Source organism: Adiantum capillus-veneris, chromosome 24 (genome assembly GCF_014529385.1).
Source record: "Adiantum capillus-veneris isolate H3 chromosome 24, ASM1452938v2, whole genome shotgun sequence".
Classification (NCBI taxonomy): Eukaryota; Viridiplantae; Streptophyta; class Polypodiopsida; order Polypodiales; family Pteridaceae; genus Adiantum; species Adiantum capillus-veneris.
In genome coordinates this window covers 22,323,127-22,329,290 of record NC_140954.1, presented here as the reverse complement: position 1 = coordinate 22,329,290, position 6,164 = coordinate 22,323,127, and positions in this window count along the sequence as shown.

Genomic DNA, 6,164 nt, shown 5'->3' with positions numbered 1-6,164 from the left:
CCAAAGATGCGATCTGATTTGCAGTAACTCTAACAGAGTTAGCGTACAACGGATAGGAGATGACATCAACTCATGAAGAGTTTTGGTATCCATCATCTTTGGATTGGCCTTCATTGAGATGGTACTTTATTCACCCTGACCGGTTTTCATGGTTACCAATAAATGAAGGTAAAGTCTTCAATGATTGCGGTTTACTATCTTCCGATATTATTGTACCTGCATCGCCATACAGTGATCTGATGTCATTTGGGTAGAGCCCATGCTCCAAGTGGATCTTTGTGATGGGAGCTGACAGAAGTGTAGCACTTCCATCTTTTCTATTCCTGATCTGTTCCCAGAGCTCCTGAGGCCATTGTTCTTCTACTTCCAAAATTGGCAGTGGTGCTTGAGAATACATTCCATCTTTCGTATTGGCTGCCACCCTCATATCTAATGGTGTTTCGTTTACAGAATTTTGTTGGTATTCCTTTTCAATTCCCTGCCCCTCTAACTCTTGAATTTTTTCTAAGATTAATAATTTAGCTTTTGGAGCACTAGGAATTGATGGTTCCATAAGCGCTTGAGCGCTTGGATGAGATCCTTGCACATCTTTAGCCTCTCCTTTTCATAGCCCAGATGAGGGTATGTTAACCACCTGTCCTTTTGGGTTTGGTTAAGCTTTAACCTTGCATCTTAATCTTTTAAAATTGCATCCAAAAGTTCAAAAACCTTGTCTACCAAGACAGATCCTCCCAATGGTATAACCGATGTTTTCTTTACCTCGTTGTTTTCCTTAAGGTCTCTTTCCCTTTGCCGTTCTTCCTCTGTTTGCAGTGATTTGGTTTCCAATCCCGTTTTTTCTTTTTCTCTTTTGGCTTTCATCTTGTCTTGTTTTGCCTTCCAAGATTTCCTACGGGTTCAGACAGACAAATTTTCTATCTTTGTTTGGCTGGCTGGGATGTTCCTTGCTGCCTCATGTGCTTGGGCTCTTGTTACAACGTTTATCGAAATGGTTGGTTTTGTTTCTGATCCACTTGAGTTTGGCACAATCCCTATCTTATTTATGGTTGCTTTCCCTTTGTTGTTAGGGTTTCTTGGACAATGTGGAATAAGATGCTCAGTGGTACATCCATCACAAAACCCAAAAATTTTAACTCGTTCACCTTTGTTTGGACAAACCCTTGCCCAATGATCACCACCACCTTCATAGCATGGTCCTACAGGTGGTGGAGAAGCTTCTGGAGCCCCCATTGGTTGTCCTTCTCTAGGAGGATACTCCCTAGGTTTGTAGCCATGTTTTCCATGAACATAAGCATATTTTCATTGACCAAGTAATGGTTTTTAGTTGGCTATGCTATATATGAGGGCTGGAACATCTTTTCAGAAATTATCCATGGAATGTGTCCCTTCAAATAATATGTATTCCCATCAAATGCCCTCTCGTAGGTATTGTCTGAATCTTACCGATATGAGACTACTTGGACCATACTCTGATCGGAAGGTGGTTCTATGGGTTCAGAGATCCTTTCCATAGCCTTATTTTCTTGGGGTAAGGGAGGTTGATGTCCCAACACAGGTTGAGGTTTTTCCTACCCTTGGATTGTGTTATTTGGCCCTACTTGGTACCTTGGGGGGGTTAAAAAATTTTGCCGTCCATGTGGTCCATATTGTCTCTCTCTAACATAGTTTTGATTATAGAAACATTCGTGGGTTTCATGGTTTGTCCATTTTTGTTCGGTAGCACACCACTTCAGTACTCGCGGTGCATTTACTCCTTGTCTTTGTTGAAGATTGCACCATTGGGTTGGATGATCTCCTTCACAAGTGTCACATTTTTTGGTGGGATGTTGTCATGTCTGCGGGTTCGTCCTGTTTCCTTGGTTTATCCTCTTGATCACTTCCTCGAACATTTGATCAGCGTGCGGCATAGTTGGGTTTTGCCCGCCCAATTTTATCATGAACTCACTAGTGGTTGAAGAGGTACTACTCTGTCCCTGATCTGTGTCTTCAGTCACCTTCCCATATGCCTTGCAATTATCTACCAGATACAACACCTCTTTTGTGACTTGCTCCAAAGTTACACATGCCTTCATGTGCAAGTCCTTTTTAAGCGTGTCATTTCTTTAAAATCCTTGTATGGAAAGGACTGACAGTCTCTCATCCTGAGGTAGTTCTCGAGCAGGGCATCTTTCTATATATTTCTTAAAACGAAGCGATGCTTCCTTCACCTTTTCTTTCTCCTTTTGCCTAAATGCATAGATCTGGTAGACATTGTTATGCTTGATTCTCCTCTTTATTCCTTAGCGAACTCTCGGAGAAGTTACTCAATACTTGGAAACTTGAAGCTATTTAAGTTTTGGAACGAATTCAAAGTAGTCCCTTCTAACGTCAACCCAAAACCTTCATATTGAGTATGGAAATCAGTTACCTGTTTCACTCTCAACACTTGTTTGAAGATCAGATGCAGGTTGAGAAGGACCTGTCCGCGTTGAAGTTGTTCCTTCGGGTTAGAATTGTTAGAATCCTCAGTCATGATGCTATATGATCTTTCTGACAAAGTGTCAGAGAAGATCTCATCTAAAATGGGTTCTAAAGGCGGTAGTGGTCTCTGATTCATGCTTTCTTTCGTTGAGTGACTGCTCCCTTGGTCAAAGATGCTTGGATTCCTGATCGCAAATTCATGAAGAATTGGTATTGCAAAATCCAAACCGGGTTACTTCATTAGCTACTTTGAATCCCTGTTTGATCTTACTTGTTGGGTAGTATCCTCTAGTACCTGCAACCTGCAACATTTTCTTGATAGCTCTAAGCTTACTGCCGTTCTTGTTGATTCTAGCTTTTAATCAACTAAATTTAGCTAGGTTTTTCAGCAGCACACAATTCCTCACACAACATCAAAAATTTAGGTCCAACTTCAATTTTGAAAGAGCCACCAGGGTCCTGTGGACTAGCTCTTTGGGTGGTGAGATTCTGCTTCTGTTCCGACTCAAAGGAAGATGGATCGTGATCCATGTTTGGAAGCCAAACGGACTTTTCTTGATACCATCAGGTTCAGCATGAGTAGGAGGTCTTATGGTATCAAAATTTTCAGAAATGAACCTGGATTGGAAGCTAGGTCAATTCTATCACTTTGCCAGATCTCCTGCCAGCTTTGGGCTTTTGGGATGGTTTTCTGCATCCAAAGGAACATGTAGAAGGATATAAAACACATTGAGGTGGTTTGGGACCCGGGCAACAAGAGAGGCGACCTCTAAACAACCCTCAAGGCACCCGTGCTGCTCAATTGGGGCTACTTACAACAAGCACAACACAACAACAAACCGACAGTCAAACCCAAACAAGATAGAGGCACCACCTAGTTATTGTATGCAAATTAGGACGCAAGAGAGATTTTGTCACAACCAAGAAGATGAGCCACAAAACACACACACAAGCAACTTACACCAAGACATACCTGTTTTTCTTCACAAAAAAGTCTTAAGTGGACCCCCTTTTGTTGAATTTGCATATGGCTCCAAAGGTGAGCCCCTCCTTGCATGATACCATGACCTAATTAATTATTAGGGGTTTGAATTTATGCATGGTTATGAATTATGCATAAATATAATATATGGATATGATGGAAAAAAACAAGCTAGTATATATAGACAATTCATAGAATGTAGAATAGTGTGGGCTATATATATAAAAAATAAATATATGAAAATATAGGGAGTCAAATAAGGAGGACCCTCATTTGTTTTATTGATGTATATTTATTTATATGAGGTAAGAAAGGGTACCTATAGACAATAGGAATTTAGTGAAAGACAATGACCGATGGTGGAAGGTATTTTTGAGGGTTTTTCTTGGAGTGGATTCACACCAAAAATAAGAGAAGCTTGCATGAAAACATATTTATATGGAATTAAGAGTATGCAAAAATGGTAAGAAAAATTGTGGCAATGGTGAGTCAATGTACATAGCATACATAGGCAAATAACGCACACCTAGGTAGAGATATTTAAATAAATACTAAAATAATTATGAAAACTCTATATTTAGGCCCTATGTACAATGCAATATTTATACAAAAATGGGCCATAGTATATTTTATTTTTTGAATTTATTTAATTTTTTTGGCTCAACTAGCCCAAATTACTAGCTAGCTGAGGGTTTTAGGGAGATATGGAAAAATTTCCTAACTCACACACGATGTTAGCATGCCAACGACAATGAAAACAAGCGCATCTATAGCTCTGCACGAGTCACACTGTTGGAAAGAAACCTTGTATGACGATAGAATACACCAAAGTCGAACACCTATGAAGATGGGCGAGAAACAGCTCTAATTCAAACCATGGCTAAAATTTCAAAAAACTGAGACCATAAAGACGAAGCTTGTGTCATGAGGATCTCTATAGATCATCCATATGCTTGATTCTGATAACCGACGAGAGAGTTACAAGCTTTTGAAGATGGAAGGTCTCTCAAAAGCTCCAAAAAACAAGTCTCTGTAAGCAAAAAAGGATGTGTAGGAAAATGCAGCTATTAAAGGGGGATTTTTTTGGTTCTTATCCCAAGGGATTTTCTTTCCCCTTTTAGCCGACTTCATTTCCCCCTTTGGGAACCTTTTTATTGGTCCACTTTGAGCCTTTTTTGGATAAAAAATGGGCTGTCGGCCACTTTTTGACCAAGGAAGGGGGGGGGGGGGGGGGGGGGGGACAGTGTCTGGGGACCAAAAAATAGGCAGGGTGCCTGTCGAGGTAGTGGGAACTTAGATTGGGTGCCCCCTCCTCTCCCCAAAGTCCACAAGCCCTCTCAAGCAAGGCCAAGAAGCTCCATTAACTCTTTTGATACACTCTTAGGGGGTACCCACTCCCCCCCTTATACCCTCCATTTTTCACTTGCTCCCCCCCATGTGGGGTTATTCCATTGCCACATGGCATGCTCTCCCCAACTTCCCCATGTCCAAACCTGAAATTTTTGTTTTGCCCCCAAACTGAGCCATTTTCTCGGAGGCGTAGCGGGTGACCCCGACCACCAAATATAGCGCCGTAAAGCACGGTTTGGAGCTTATTACCCCGGCTAACTCCAAAAAATTCTAAACATGCCATTGCTAAAAAAAACCATCAAGTCGGCCCACTTGCCGTCTTCCCACGTGCATCCGCCGCCATTTTTTAAGTGAAAAACTATCCACTTCGAGTGCATGTAACTCATGATGTCTGAGTCCGATTTGCAAGCTATCAAGCACGGCTAGGAATGCTCATTAAAAAATATTTTTTGAAAGCTCAACCAACCCAAAACTCAACCAACATCTTGACCAAAACCAAGCTTTTGTACAGGGTTTTTTACACATACACTTTCAAAGCTGGAAGCACTATGTACATATATATACATGAGGGTGGTCAGCAAGTTGTTTTGGCATCATTTATGGCTTTTATACTCATCCAAAAAATGCCTGACATAACTTGTCAACCCCCCTTAGCCTGCTTGATCATTCATGACAACAAAAGGTCCCCAGGGTGAACAATTGTTGCAGCTCATCCCTAGAAACCTCATCCACCTTTTGTGGCGCATTCACACTCTTTGTTTCCATTGATAGCATCTCATCTGTCACAATAGTCATCAACCGTGCTAAATACTTCTTGAGTCTATAACCATTAACACGGGGGGGGGGGGGGGGGGGGACAGTGTCTGGGGACCAAAAAATAGGCAGGGTGCCTGTCGAGGTAGTGGGAACTTAGATTGGGTGCCCCCTCCTCTCCCCAAAGTCCACAAGCCCTCTCAAGCAAGGCCAAGAAGCTCCATTAACTCTTTTGATACACTCTTAGGGGGTACCCACTCCCCCCCTTATACCCTCCATTTTTCACTTGCTCCCCCCCATGTGGGGTTATTCCATTGCCACATGGCATGCTCTCCCCAACTTCCCCATGTCCAAACCTGAAATTTTTGTTTTGCCCCCAAACTGAGCCATTTTCTCGGAGGCGTAGCGGGTGACCCCGACCACCAAATATAGCGCCGTAAAGCACGGTTTGGAGCTTATTACCCCGGCTAACTCCAAAAAATTCTAAACATGCCATTGCTAAAAAAAACCATCAAGTCGGCCCACTTGCCGTCTTCCCACGTGCATCCGCCGCCATTTTTTAAGTGAAAAACTATCCACTTCGAGTGCATGTAACTCATGATGTCTGAGTCCGATTTGC